Source organism: Sinohyriopsis cumingii, chromosome 16, assembly GCF_028554795.1.
Source record: "Sinohyriopsis cumingii isolate HCF-2022 chromosome 16, ASM2855479v2, whole genome shotgun sequence".
Lineage (NCBI taxonomy): Eukaryota > Metazoa > Mollusca > Bivalvia > Unionida > Unionidae > Sinohyriopsis > Sinohyriopsis cumingii.
The window spans coordinates 84,947,489-84,964,158 of NC_142976.1; the positions used below are offsets into that span (position 1 = coordinate 84,947,489).

The following is a 16,670-nucleotide window of genomic DNA, read 5'->3' on the forward strand; positions in this document are numbered from 1 at the left end:
TAATCCAGTTTCCATGAGCCGACGTCATAATGTACAATATTAATGAGACTTTATAATTGCAGGGATTAGTTCGGAAATTGGACAAGCTCTAATTTTTTAATACAAGGAATTCTGTAGATATTTTAAGATACGCATGTTTAGTAATTTGAGATAGGAATAATTTGGTGTATTAGGTATTTGAGTTTTGTTTTGTGGTGCATGGTGTAAAGTACTAATCTCTGTTTTGGAAGGGCTTACGCATGAGTCGTGATATGCTGTTATTAAGTGATTAGATAAACTATTTCGTATTTGCAAGTTTAAGAACCCTTTAGTTGACAATGACTCGTGTCTTGAGGTCCCAGGAATATGTGAAAAAACGCCTCGAACCACATTCACGCAGCGAGATTGTAATGGTTTCATAACGGATATTTAAGAAAGAAACTTGCACAATGGAATATAGTTTTCTTGATTTAAATTACGTAACAAATTTCGTCAAGCGTATGATTTTAAACGCTTTGCAAAAAATAAAGAAATATGAAATTACATAGTACGACTGATATTTTTTATATTACTGTAGCATATTAGAAATAATGCCACATCGTGTCTTCTACCAATGAGGTTAAAGATTTTTTATTACACGACGAGGAAGTACTGACTGGCATTAATTGATTGGATAGGAAAATGAACGTTTCTACAATAGAAGATATTCGGGCATTTTTTTACCTCGGGTTTGAGATACGACCTATCATGTTTAATGACATAGGTCTGTCAGGTCGTTTCACAAGATCCTTAAATCTTTAAGATCGTGCATCTGAACTACACTGTAGGCTAAAAATATTTTAAAAATTTACCACAAAACAAAACATTGAAAGAGAAAAGCAAAACCAACTTATCATACTTTCCTATTTTTTCTCTCATTCACATAAATAGCTTTTAATTATTTATATACGTCTGTCTTTCTCTCTCTCTCTCTCTCTCTCTCTCTCTCTCTCTCTCTATATATATATATATATATATATATATATATATATATATATATATATATATATATATATATATATAAGTTTCCATCTTTGTATGCACTTCAGGACCAATAATTGTACACGTATGCATGTTTGTACATATCCATGTACATATGTATGTATGTATGTATGTATGCATGTATGTGTGCATGTATATAAGTATGTATGTAAGTGTGCATGTATGTATCTATGTGTTTGTGTGTGGGCGTGTGTGCGTGTGGGCGTGCATGCAAGTCTGTCTGTCTGTCTATATGTATGTATGTACGCGCGCGCGCGCACGCACGCACGCACGCACGTATGTATGTATGTATGTATGTATGATTTTTGTACCAAATGTGGTGATCACTGAGGAAGACATCTACGTAAGCAAAGCTGGCTGTTGAAGATGAAGAATAAAAGAAAGTGAAGCTAACTACTAGCAATTGACACTGCAAAATGATGTCATATAAGGAATTCACATAATAACCTATTCATGCAAATACTGTTCAGTCATTACACCACAATATTCTGCGTTGTTTTCGTCATGTGATAACTATTTTCTTTGTGCTCATTTTAAATTAAGTTTATGACCCCACCCCAACCCACCTCCAATAATTTAAATCTTTTGCTCGCAAAGGCTTGCAAATACACAAGTTATTCTGCAGACAATTGTATAAAATGCTTACAGTATTACGTGATAATTCTTATATGACTATATTCTGTATGCGGTAAAGACGTCGACGTCGACGAAGGAGAAGAAGGAAGAAGGAAGAAAAGGAAAATAATAAATTCAGTTGTCATACAGAATCTGATACGAGGCATATAAATCGGCTATGTTCACTTCCTGGTCAATACGTCATTGCTAAGAGGCATTGCCATAGATAAATTATTTAGTGTGTGATTGTCACTTGAGGCTGGTTGGATCTAACTTACGAATATATGGGCAGATAGAAGACGAAAACGCCTAGATTACATGGAATCATTGTTTATGGCGAGCACGATTAGCCCTAATCAATGTTTTTTCTTCTTCAGAACACACTCTAAGAGCCTTAAGTTAAACATAATATGTATGGATAAATAAACGGCTGTTTAATGCACGTGAAATTCTTGGTCCATACAAACGGTAGAGTGAATCATTTAACGCTACCAGGGAATAGTAATTTCCGTTTTAGTGAATAAAAATGAAAGTAAAAACAACGATGTTGACATTTTACACTTTAATCAGCACACAAAGTGAATCTTTTATAGTGTCCTTACTAAGTGTGATGTAAAGTCGGATAATATTTGCTGACGAATACCTAAAATATTTCCATGACGTTATTGATCTTCAACGAACAAAAACCGTTTTGTTATTAAGTCAAGTGGGTGACTAATTCGGTTTTTATCACTTTAGGACTTAGCTACGATGTCGTAGCCTCAGCTTGATTTGTTGTGGTTGAGGCTGTGAACTGATCCCATATTATGTAATGAATCAAACGAAAATCATCACTAAAGTTATAAAAACAAATAGTTTAGAAATCTATAATCATGTTCTGAAAGAAGTTTGGCTTATTTTGAATTTGTTAAGCCCTTACACGATAAAATAAATTGGCACGGTTACACTAACATCACCGTAACCGCAATGACAGACAACTTGAGGCTCTCGCAGAGACCCCTTTTCTAAATAAGGCTTGCCAGACCGTATTTGGATATTTTCCGCTATGTTATTAATTGTTGAATGACATATCACGCGAAGACGGAGAATAGATACTTGCATTACTTGCGAAAACTAGTTTTTGTTGAGCAAGGCATAGTCAGTGACTTTCCAAATCCAGTGTGTCAGCAGGACAAATACATCCTTTTTATCAATCAAGTGACGAATTAAGGCTTCTTGGTGGAATTTCAAAGTTACCTATAAACCGTAGTTACTTTTAATGCGCAGAATTTCTGACTCAAACCGCGCCATATTTATACTACGATTTGTTTACGTTTCCAAATAAGGTCTCAATGTCCTTATATGGCACAAAAACAAACGAGGCTGAGAACGGATGTAGCCATTATTTGGACTAATATGGCGGACGATCTAAACGAAAATAACGGATAAGAAAGGTAAACGAGATTTTACAACAATTTCTACAATGATTTGTGATACTTCCGGTATTAAAGAAAAGGACTATTCAATTTATTTCATTATATGCAAGGAATATGTTCAAATTGTTGATATTAGGCTACATTGACACGCATAGGTTCATGTTAGTACCCCGTCCACGAGGTAGGAGTAGGGGTACTAATATTAGTACCATTTAAGACTGCAAGTGGAAATCTGCGACTTTGTTTTTAAAGAAACGCCTGCTGATGTTTTTACTATATGTTTAAAGGATTTTTGTTGTACAAAAAGTAACCGAAAATACAGAAATTGTAAGCTTTTAACCAGCAATAATACATACACTCTTATTGTTCACTTTCATCGTTAAAATCCACCTAAAAAATCACTGAAATGACAATGAAGCTGACCTCAGGGTCTAACGTCTTTGCAGACATAACACCAAGAGGTCTATGCTCTTTTGACGTCATATTAATCGTCCTGATCTTCTTCTGGAAAGGCATACTGGTAAATCATAACAATGTGAAACAAGGAAAACCATGCAAGTGGGAAGACATGCAATTATTATGTGGTTAGTGAAAAATTATTTTTTTAGTATTTGCGCTATTAAGAACCTTTCAGTGGACCACATCTATAGTCTTGAAGTTCTTGAAAATAACAGAAAACATGGACTATCAAGCCACTCTCACGCAGGTGTTCCATTCGCTCGGTATAAGACCCATAGTGCGTAACAAAAACATTTGTCTGGTGGTAGCGATGGGACTAGGGATAGCTTTGTGATTTTTTTCGATTATCTTTTTAAAAAATAAATAAACAAAGTTATGCAACTGGAAGGGAAACGCGTCCTCTAGGAAGTTAAAAACTATCTTTAAGTTCGCTTCGCGTCTAAGAATACTTATTACAAAAAAGAATTGTATTTTTTTTGTTTTAATTTCCATATAAATGTGAGCAGATTTAGATCCTTGTATGTCGATGCTGTTACCGGAGGAATATTATGCGGGGGTAAAATAGAGTATGTTTCTAACAATAGAGGGCAGTACTACTTCATAAAAGTGGGTCGGCCAGAAACGTTTCTTTGTCGCGACCATACACGAAGTCAGTTGAACTGCAGTTTCTGTTAGAAAAAACGTTTTTGAAATCTTATGATCTCTTTCGAGTGAATAAACATGATCAAACTGATTTTGTAATGGGTTCCTCCCCATTCAGGGCCATGAATAGGTTGTAAAGTGTGTTTAATTGAAAGAATAAGCACATTTTGACAGACCCACTCCACTCCACTCCACTTCACACACACACACACACTTTGACTATTGAATAAGGGTGGGCAATGGTTGTGTCGCCGTTACTGTTTGGTTTTAGCAAAGGGTTGAATAAAAGTTGCATGAATAACTCAGACAGAAATGCTATGCAGTACTGATTATAATATTTGTATGTAAATGTAGATGTCTCTTGGTTTTATAACACTTTTTGGGATAAATCGTATTAACTTCCATAAGTATTGGTTAGAAGTCGTTTGGTTGCTGCTTTGAGCAAATTTAACGTAAATTACAATTCGCTTTTGAGAATCAGTCCTAAATAACGCCATCGACGTCTCATGAATATGATTAACTCTGGTCTAGACAATTGTGATGCTTACATCGATGACGTCATCATCTACAACGACACCTGGAAAGAACATTTAGGAACATTTCGGAAATTTTTCGACAGACTCATAGATGCAAGTTTGACAATTAATTTATCCAAAGCGAGTTCTGCTGTGCTAGAATAACTTTTCTAGGATATATCGTGTGACATAGACAAGTTAAACCTATAGATGCTAAGGTGAAGGCCGTCTTTGAATTCTCTGTGCCTGTTAATAAAAAACAACTGATGAAAGTTTTAGGTATGGCTGGAAACTATCGGAAATATTGTTCCAAGTTTTCTATAATTACCGAACCCTTGACAAACTTATTAAGAAAAACAAGTTCCTTTGGATTGAAACATGTCAGGAGGCATTCGATAAGTTAAAAGCCATGCTTAAAAGCGCGCCAAATTTCAGCCAATCATTTATATTGTCTGTTAATGTTCGGGTTGGAGCAGTTTTGATTAAGAAGATGAAAATGGCGTTGATCATTCAGTGTGCCATTTTTCTAAGAAATTAAATAAGCACCAAATAAATTATTTAACAAGCGAGAAGGAAGGTTTGGCTTTGATACTGGCATTACAACATTTTGAAGTTTACATTAGTTCAGCTCCTTCTTCGATTATTCTGTTTAGTGATCACAACCCCCTTACTTTCAACGTCAATATATAAAAAAAAAACAAAAAACAAAGACTACTAAGGTTGAGTTTGTTGTTACAGGAACATGATAATGACATCAGACACAACAAGGGAAAAGATAATTTAATAGCAGATGCACTTTTCCGTGTATAGAAATGTATTATATTATGTACACTTTATATAATTTATAAGAGTTATATTTAACCTCATGCATAATTAATATATGGTAAAAAGAAAGCTTTACCATATAATTCTTTCTTTTTTTTCTTTATGGGGAGAATTGTTATCTATATTTAATTTTATTTATATTTGAATTAATTTAATTGTTTGTAAGTTTTAAAACCTTTTAATTTTTAATTTCGTTAAATGTCCAAGTAATGTAATTTTGTTTACTACAAATTTGATATTTTCCAGACATTAATTTGACCTGACTGTTTAGTTGAAAACATCTTAAATTAAAACTTTTTACTGACCTAATTCCTGGCCTTGATTGAGAATCAAGTAAACAACTCTTTTATTATTTCTGTTGTAGGATACATAGAGTGAGATCGAGGCTGTACTAGAATACGTGACCTTAGACATGCAAATAGCTTCTAAACTGATCTGGAAGATGATCACGTGACCCTAATCCGCGCTTCTTTTTTGCGCAGTATTCAGGTTTTATACCGATGTCTAAGGAGAATTTAATTTGTCGGGCTTTTACACTGGAAAATGTTTTTTTTGTGTGACCAGTTTGGATTTAAATTTTAATTTTTATTCAAATTATTTGGCCTCTAAAAGATTAATTCTTTTTCCTGGAAGAATTTGAGTGCTCATACAGAATTCTTAGACAAAGACATTTATTTAAATTTTATTTGAAATTTCAAACACCGGAATATTATTTGTGAACCAACAAAAAGAACTGTAGACACAAAATCACAATACTAGCTACATTTTGGAATTTTTGTCGGTCTCGAACTTGAATTCATTAGAACATGTAATCACTAGGACTTCTAAAATTTAATTCGTGGATTAATCTTGGATTATTTTTAGATTTGATTCTTAAAACCGTAAGTTCTTATTTTTTCTTCATTTTTACACTGTTTTCCCAGGTAAATAAATCGTTTGTTAACTTTTTCAAAGGTTGTTGCTTTCACTCTTTCTTTGTTACTGTTTATTAGAGCCTAAAAACGTAACATAAGACTCACACATCCATGTTAAGCATCGACCGTAACCCATTTGCATTTGATCAGTTAAAAATGTTTGTGCTTCACTTAACACCCAAACTGAGAATATCAAATTTTCATTTCTTTCACTAATAATTCATCAGAAATAATTGACGCATGATTTCTTTTTCTTTTTATGTTCCTACAACGATAACTTATTTCTTGGTTCCTAGGCAAGTTAAATTTATTTTGAGGATCATTTTAGGTGTTTTAAAATATTTTTCCGATGATCTGAGGTATTTAAACAGGTCAGCCAAATTTAATTAATAAGCTTTATTTTAAACTGACATGGTTGATAATGAGTCGCATGCTATCTAAAATTTTTGTCCTGACACTGTCAATTCAGCTTTGACAATTATAGAAATAAACAGGTCAATAAAAAACTCGGCCAATTTCTCTGAAAAGTTCTTTAATCTGTAATTGGAAGCAATTATATACAGACACGACATAATATTCTGCTGTATTCAGCTCAATTTGCCAGTTTGTCAAAAGGAGTATCTTTTTCCAAATGTGTGTGTGTGTTCTAGCGATGATAATGAAAACTTCTTTCTCTTTGTTTAGTTTGAAGGACAAATAATAAATTTGCGAGGGATCTTAAATGCTCTGTTTGGGGCATGAATTGAAGATTAATTAGAGTTCGTTTGGTAACGGTCAAACGGATGGAAGAGACAAATGTTAACGTAAGGTCAAATAGTGGGAAAAGACAGGGTTGAGACAAACCAAAACAAAACTTTGGAAAACCTTTGGAAATTTAAACAGACGTAACAAAATGATGTTTTCCAGAAATGTTATTCATAAAGGCGGACTAGAGAGGATTATTCTCACTACGATGGGCGCGTTACATTTTGGCCGTTAGAGAAAGTTAATCTTGGGTGGCTAAGCTAAATGAGGGTGTGTGTTCCTCAGTCGAAATTTCATGGTTTAAGTGTCATGCAACGAAGATTTAGACCGTCCAAGGATTTGTCGACTTGAAAAGTCCGAGGGACCCCGAGAAAAATTAATAAGTAAAGGGTATCGTTAAATAAATCGTCCAAGAAACATGGGCCAGTAAGAATTTGAGAGACCTGAAACCAGAGAAGAGACAGGGAATTCTCTGAGCTCGGGAAGGTACAAAGGTAGAGTCTCAATCAGATACAATATGCATTGATACAAATTGTAATTATTTGTTGAATTTATTCGTTTTAAATTCATGCTTCAATTTTCATTGAGATCAGAAGTTAATTGTTTTCCTTTATATGTCTTGAGTATTATATGACTATTGCCTTCTAGGATGTCATACAATATATTTGACTGATATGAATGTTTTCGGATTTAGTGGTTTGTATGTAATAGGCATCATGTATCCAAAAGATTTCTACTCTGATACGAATTATGAACATTAAATTATCTGTATTAAATGTTTTCATTATGCATGCTAAGAACTGATTTTTGTATGTTTGGTAATGTATGTCAATGAATCTCTAATTAGCAAATGAACGTAGTTAGGACAAGGAGCGAAGTCCATTAATTCGTTTGTGTAATTAAGTTGTGAATTTGTTTTAAACCGAGAATCAATGGTGTTAACATTAGAAACGTGTGTCGACAGGCAAATTTAAGCTAGTAATTAATAGCCGCGGCGGGGTGTACCTAAGATGTTTGCCTAAAAGTTCTAATTATGTCACGATTCCAGTAGGTATGCGAGAAGCAGATATAAAATACATAAATTCATGTAATTGATTGTTTGTGTATTATAATTTTGTTGCGAACTGACTAAATATTAGTTCTGTTGAATTACGTTAAGTCAATCTTGGACGAAACTAAGGAGAGAGAGAGAGAGAAGGCAAAGAAAAACGGCGTCGACATTTCACCAACAGTGATTTGGAAAAAACCGGAAGCACTTAATTGATGCTGTTATGCCGGCAATTTGGATTCGATCAGTCATTCGATACTATGATGAAATTTGTTGTATTGGTGTAACAGAAAGGCTAATAGAATATCGAATAAATTTTGTAATTCTATTTCTAAGAAAAAGTTAATCATGCAAATTTCATGTTTAATTTCATTTTGTTTAAGTAATTGATTAAATCGTCATATGTTACATACGGGTGTTCGTGTTGTTCTGTTCTAGATCTCTGCGCAGCCTCTGTTATTCCATCCATTAATTTTATATTTTATATATACAAACATAACTATGGTGGCATACAGGTACATATACTATGATTTAAAATGGATTAATGTATGTACCTATGGTGGTTTACAAGTACATAAACTATGATTTAAAAGGGATTAATAAGTAACTGTTGTGGCATACAGGTACATAAACTATGGTTTAAAATGGAAAAATGTATGTAATTATGGTGGTATACAGGCACATATACTACGATTTGAAATGGATTAATATGCAACTGTAGTGTTATACAAGTATATAAACTATGGTTTAAAATGGAATAATATATGTAATTATGGTGGTACACAGGTACATATACTACGATTTAAAATGGATTAATATGTAACTGTAGTGGTATACAAGTACATAAACTATGGTTTAAAATGGAATAATATATGTAATTATGGTGGTACACAGGTACATATACTACGATTTAAAATGGATTAATATGCAACTGTAGTGTTATACAAGTACATAAACTATGGTTTAAAATGGAAAAATATATGTAATTATGGTGGTATACAGGTACATATACTACGATTTAAAATGGATTAATATGTAACTGTAGTGGTATACAAGTACATAAACTATGGTTTAAAATGGAAAAATATATGTAATTATGGTGGTATACAGGTACATATACTACGATTTAAAATGGATTAATATGTAACTGTTGTGGTATACTGGTACATATACTATGAACACGTATACAAATGTGTTTTCATATGGTAAGCAGTTTGGATAATCATGTGCATTAAAGATTTGCAACCTTTTGTGAGATACACAAAGGTTAAATAAAGTTGATTATTTTGTTTGATATTTATGAAACTATGCCTGTATTGTCTCAATAACAAAAATGTATAAATACTTTTATTCAGTTGTTTCGTAGTCATTACACAAGGTACACATGATATTACACACTATACAAATTAATAAAGGTTGCAAGGGAGAACATTGTACATCATAGTAAATATAGTTACAATAAATAAAATCTCAATCAACAACATAAATAGTTCCATAAAAATAAACAATGATATTGCATAATATTGTAACTATCAAATTTCAAGGTGCTCCCCCCGTACCCTTCCCAGTGGATTTTGTACTACCTATGTCAGAAGGCGTGTGTCGCAGGGTCCTAGATTGCTATACTCGACAAACGTAATGTTAAATTCCAAGGCTGACCATACCATCCCGAATGTAATGTTAAATTCTCATATTCCCCAATTACAGCCATATCGAACTTACCAGTTTGGTGTGTTGAAATTCCCACAGACCATGATACTCTTACAAACATTATAAAGTCCTCACGATGACCCATACTGTCCCAAATGTAATGTTAAATTCCCATAGATGGCCATAATGTTCAAAATTTACAACAACATATTTCCCAGTTACAGGCATATTTAATCTGCCATTTTAGTTTGTTTTGAAATGTGTACATGGGGGCGATCCATTTAAGTATGTACGCGAAAATCTGGCAAAGCTTGACCCCTCCCCCTTCATGTACACATGCGTACTTTTTTGCACCCCCATTTGCGTACGTACACTTCGCGCACCCCCACCGGCTTATATTTAATCCACGCAGAATCGATCAACGATTAATAATATTAACGTATTTAATAAAACAGATAGTCCACCGACGTTGAACGTCTGGCTGCATCAAAGAAATAAGCTGCGTAAATTTAAGAAATTTGTCTTGTGACTGCTGCCGACTAAACCCAGTCGAACAGGTTACGCATTTTTTCAAATTATTATCGAGGTTTCATCCCCTCCCTCCGTGTCCTGTGCGTATATACATTATCAGTAGACCCCCCCCCCATGCGTACATACTAAATGGACGGCCCCATGCCACTTCTGACAAGGAAGACTTCCTAGTTGGAATCGAGCCAACAAGGTTATCAGCAATTTGTACGATGCCATTTCACCTTGTCATGTCATCTATGAATGACCCTTTTCGCAACAAAAAATCATATCAACATTGTGTAACATTGCTTAAATCCACTAAAGAGACACACGTCGCGTTGTGTGATAGGTGCTGTGCTATGAGACACAAAAATAATACATTATCCTCTTACAAAACCCGACAAACTGCGGCATTGGTTAGCCACTAATTTCGTTCCATTGTGTGACAGTTGTATTTAATAACGCAAGAACTTGGCCATATTATGATACGTTTGGGAATATAAGGTTTGACGTGACTATAATTCTTCGTTTGTGGCGTTTATTTGCCTAATGTAGTAACAATAACATTAATGGAACCATTTAACATTAATTTGATCTATTATTGTTTACAATGGATGACGGTTTTTATTGTAATAGTCTTAAAACCTCTGTCCGAAATCGAATGTTCGGGATCGTATCATCATATTCGTTCTGCAGGAGGTTTCTGGCTAACCGAATGCTAGAAAATATACCCGCGTTTAGAAGCGGTATAATATAGGCATTTAGCCAGATTACTCAAAGAATGTAAAGTTGGCTGGTATCTTTAGTTGTCCTACAGCTGTACTTATTACTCAATGACAGAAAGATTATGCCTTACATAACGAGTAATTTCAGCATTGACTTGTGGCTAGAGTAGACCTAACCAGACAAGTAGTCCTTAGGAAGCACATCGTATACAATTAAAGTATTTGAGCTGACTCTTATCCCATGAAACTTAGTGGTAATTGTTTTGTGTATATAGACAATTTGGTGAAGAATGGTTGAATAATGTTAATGCTACGCTGTTTTGAAGTTGAAATTATATATAGTAGCTGTCAGGTAGGTGTCTATGGAAAGCCGCAGGTACCCGGCGGTGATCACAATTTTTCCCTATATTATTATATAGGCAACAATTAGCGGCTCCGACAACAATTAGCGGCTCCTAAAATGACGGTGATTACAATCTTTCCCTATATTTTTATATGAACTACAATTAGCGGCTCCTACAACAATTAGGGGCTCCTTCTACAATTAGCGGCTCCTAAAACACTTTTAATCTACGGCTCCGTTAATAAAAGTCACAATTTACGGCTCCAGAAACACGTGAAGCTCAGTCTACAAACTATAATCACCGGCTCCTCCGACAGTAACGCCGCTGTAATTTTGATCTCCGTCTTTAGTACCGAACGGAACCAGATTTCAACTCAAAAACGAGATCTACTTAGCTATTATTTCCAGCTCCTACGATAGTAACGCCGCTGATAATCTTGAGCTCCAATTTAACTAACGAACCGAACGAGATTTAAACTCATAAACGAGATTTTAATCACGTGCTGTCATATTCGGAATACTATCATCTTATCCGCATCAGTGTCCTTTACCATTATCGAGCGAAGTGTAGTTTTCAGAATTTGTAACAAGGTATTTTCCATTAGTAAAGAATATTAACTTGTTTTTTTTATACTGCAGATATTTTGCTTAGACTAAAAAGTTCTCATATATCTTTACAACACTGGACAGATCTCTAAATTAAGTATCTCATGGGTGGGTGGGGGTGGAAGAACGTTATTGCGGTATTTTTTAAACTGAGGACACTTTGGCAGGATAATGAGCAAAAGTATCATGAAAGCTTGCTAAGAAAAGATCTATAACTATCATTGGACATTTATCAAAATATAAAATACAGTATTTCTGTTAAAATTTATTGTTTGAAAGCAGGTGTTAAGAACTATCATAGTCATAAGCAGATCATCAGATAACCTACCTGGGAATGTGATTGTGTCATTTGAACAAACTTTACATGAATTCGCTCACTTAAGTGGTGTGTGATGACTCCCACAAATTTGTTTAATGGCTCACATATGAACATGCACCTTGCACAGTATAAATTTTTTTAGCCATTTCAGCCTTAAACTTAATGTTTAAGTGCTCGGAACAACTTAACTGGTAGAGGTATTACAGTGCAAGTAACTATCAGCATGTGGTTGAAAGTGGCAACAGAGTTACAAAGGAAACAAAAAGTTTCAATAAATATAATTTCATGTGAAGTGGATGGTTAAAATGTTGGCTTTAATTTATTTACTAAGATTGCAGTTATTGTAAAGAATATCCGAAATTGGCATAGGTTAGAAATTAAACCAGTGTATTTTTAGTTAGAAGATGCACTTTGTGCATGAGAGGGCAGATCTGATGTAATATGTTAGGAAAGACCTAAAGATTTTTTTCAATCATATGGAATTAACAGCAAAAATGAGGGCATGCAGGAAGTCCATCTCCAGTAGCAAAACATATACACATTAAGCAGCGAAATGTGTAGCATCAACCAATATTTGTGAAAAATGTAAATCCTTTTAGGAAATAAAGTTGTATATTATTTTCTTTCTTATATCTATGGAATAAAATGCATACATTTTATCAAATCTTTGGAAGAGATTACATTATTGGGACTTGTAAAAAGTAAGGTGAGACAAGTGAATTTTATGAAACTATTTGTCTTGGACGAGTATGTGAAAACAATATTTGATCAGCCCTGATACCCCATTTATTTTCGTAGTTAACAGTGTTTTTGCAAATTTGGTAACAAAATGTAAGAGTGGACTTTTCAGTTCTTAAATTTAGTTCTTCATAAATTTCAATATCATTGCAGTTAAAGTATTACTCCATCTTCCAACTGAAGCTAGGTAATTTCCAGTTCATTTGGTTTCTTTCTTGAGAAAATTACATGGTGTTTGGTCTTCGGGATATTTGAACGCCACACTTAAGCAAAAATCTCCTTTAGTTCACTGTTGACAATTAGTAATAATCTTAATAAGACTTAAAATGGCATACAGTGTAGTTTAACAGTGACTGATGAGACCGGTGTTTCGATACTTCTGTGGCTTCCCATTGGATGCGCGAGGTTATGTGAATAATATTCACTTTGGGTAATTCGACGCAAAATCAATAGTGTATGCTGTCACGTGGGGTCTATTGCGAAGTACTGTCACAACAAATGTTATATACAAGGAGAAAATTAAGCACTGTTTCATTCCGAAGTTTGGAGTTATTCACATTATTGCATTCCAGTTTTAAGTCTATAGACGTATTTTGTGTTGTGCAAGTTTAGATATTTTTAGACAGGAAAAACATTTGTTTGGACTGTTCAGTGTAAATAGAAAGCGCTCATTATTTGGACTTAAATATTAGTCTGGAACTGTTATTGAAGGAATTCAGGACAACGCCATCTTGACAACTACAAAGTTCTTGGAGGACCAGTACATTTCCGGTTTTGAAATTTATGAGGAACATTTCTATCATTTAGGACTTTCACAGACCAGTATAAGGACTAGCTTGGATTCACTTCATAATACTTTATGTTCCTTTCATATTTTTTATTTATAACTTTGATAATTAAACTGTTCAGTTTTATAAAATTTGTTGTTTTTGCTTCTTTTCTGTTACTTAAGTTTGCAATCATTGAGACGTAACAGAAACTTGGGGCCTAACTGGGGATATGAATTTCACAGAAATTGAAATTGTTTTGAAATTTAAGTTATCTTAGTCCCAAATATTTCTGACTTTACATAGTGAAACCAACAAGCTTTTACGATATAAACTAAAGTGGAGAATTGTACTTTAAATCCTTGCCAGGAACAATCAGTCTTTGAAAGAGGACGAATTGCTCCAACGTTCCAGACAATATCTTTCCTGTGCAAAGCCATATTTGTTAAAACATGAAATAAAAAATATTTTGGTTTAAATTTGGTAGAGAAGAATATTTTGGACAAAAGTGCTTTGACTCTAGCTCAAACCTGCAAGTTATGAAATTGAAATTAAAATTCAAGAACAAAATAAAGTTAAGAAAGCTTGAAAAAGAGGAAAGAGATAAACAAATGCAAATTCAAAAAGAAGAGAAAGAAATGGAGAAGAAATGACAAATGTAAAAGGAAGAAAAAGAAATAAAAATACAAATGCAGGAAAAAGAAAGGGAGATGCAAATGCAGGAAAAAGAGAGAGACAGATACAAAAATATGAGTTACAAATGAAACTGCAATTACAGAAAGATGTGATGTGATTTGGATTTTTAACATAGTTTTAACAATTTTCAGTCATATCGCTACGATATCTGCTATGTGGCAGTTTATAGTGATGTCTAGCACTGGGGCGTCATGCCGCAGACATGTAGCATGATGTCCCACTCAGTCACATTATCCTGACACCAGGCCGACCAGTCCTAACACTAACCTCTTAATGCTGAGTGTCAAGCGAGGCAGCTATTAGTACCATTTTTGTAAGTCTTAGGTATGACTCGGCCGGGGATCGAACCCACGACCTCCCGCATCCCAGGCGGACGCTCTAACCACTAGACCACCAGAGCAGTATTACAGAAAGAAGAGCAGTACCTAAACCTGTAGTGATACTCACATTACAAGGGACAACAATCTCACATTTCTCCTGCAACCGATAAGGATTTGAAACCAATCCTTTGAGCCACATGTTCAGTGTCATAGTTTAACACCAAAATTACCATCAGAGATTCAACATTTTGACTACAAATTTAACTTGAACCCCACCAGTGGTCCTGGAAAACTTGAAACAATGTCACATCAAGTCATACCTGTATGAAATCAATAGGAAGGTGATTCATTTTCTCAGAAATGGAGAGTATTATAATCATTATGTCTTAATCCGTGACAGACTAGACAAGACTACAGCACAGATAGAACCTGACCCGGTACTCACTATCTGCATTTGCATTACTAGTTATATGATTCCACAAATCTCACAATACAACAGAAATCCAATAGTCGGATGACATCAACAAGCTTCTATCTAATGTAAAAAAATTAAAATATATTAAATGAAAGTCAGAAAGCTTCTGTAAGAACCAGAAAGAATATGTTTATGTTGAGAAAACAACCAGAAACCTGTCGCTGTCACTGCAATCTGGACAGTTCATCAAGCAAAGAGCACATGTCAACAAGGTAGTCACATGATACAACAAAACATAGTTATTTTTTTAATAAATATATACAGAATTCTGTGTTCTTTCATTGTAGTTTCTTTATTACGAACAGTTTACAACTTTATTTTTCATTTCATATTTTTTTTTGTTTCTACATCTGAAATGGGTTATTACTGACATCATGTGACAACTGGACCTATGATGTCATGAATATGTTGGTTGTGATATTTGTGTACCCATGCGACTAGCAATGCAAATGGTGAGTATCAGGTCAAATTTCATGAACGCCATAGTTTCATCTTATCTTTCAGCAGAGTAAAGACATAATTATTCTAATACTTGCATTTTCTGAGAAAATAAATAATTTTCATATCGGTTTCATGTAGGTATGCCTCGGGGTAACAGCATTAAGTTTGCTAGGCCATCTGGTATGCGGCTACGCTTTGCCGACAACATGTTGGTGTCTTGTGATGCTAGACTGGTTTTCAAACCTTTCATGTCAGACAAAATATCAATATCAAGCTGACTGTGAAACAACCAGTCTTCTAATCTAATCCAGTGAGTGTTAAGATTGACTCAACAACTATAATTATGGTAACCACCCTAATGATCCATACTGCAACCTCCAAATATTCTGGGCAGAACTCAATAAATATAATTCACAATCAGTTACAACTCAATTACGTAATTGTTTCTGTCATCAAGTAGTTGCAAACTTTCCTGACTTGCATCAACATTTGCAAACTTCAAGGAATTTTCATGTTCAGAAAAGAAATTATCATTTCTTCCAACTTTTTCCAAATTTCCTAGTAGCATGGGAGCCCTGTATACTTCTTCAATCGTATATGTATCGGTAATGAAGTCAATATTAACATTCTGGCATATTTAAGAGCTTGATGCAATGACAACATCTACTGGGAAGTCTTATTATATATAATCTTGTGACAAAAAGTGTTAATTTGTTTTGATGAAAGAAAAATTGGCTGATGTAGATTCTACTTGCACTTGTGTCAATAGCTGATGAACTTGTATTCCCCGTTAAGTCAGCCTTTATTATTAAACGACAATTACACTGACTTAGACTAATGAATGCCTTTAGATGTGACATTACAAGTCTTTAATCATGCTTGA

The 16,670-nt window shown here is 34.2% G+C and overlaps 1 long non-coding RNA gene across 1 annotated transcript; it reads left to right on the plus strand.

Annotated features, from left to right (window-relative positions):
* The first annotated feature begins 2,725 nt into the window (after window positions 1-2,725).
* Window positions 2,726-8,591, plus strand: LOC149780937 (uncharacterized). The gene is made up of 3 exons (XR_016415178.1): window positions 2,726-3,068; window positions 3,497-3,634; window positions 5,856-8,591. It is a non-coding gene; the product is annotated as an uncharacterized LOC149780937 (long non-coding RNA).
* Window positions 8,592-16,670: the final 8,079 nt, after the last annotated feature.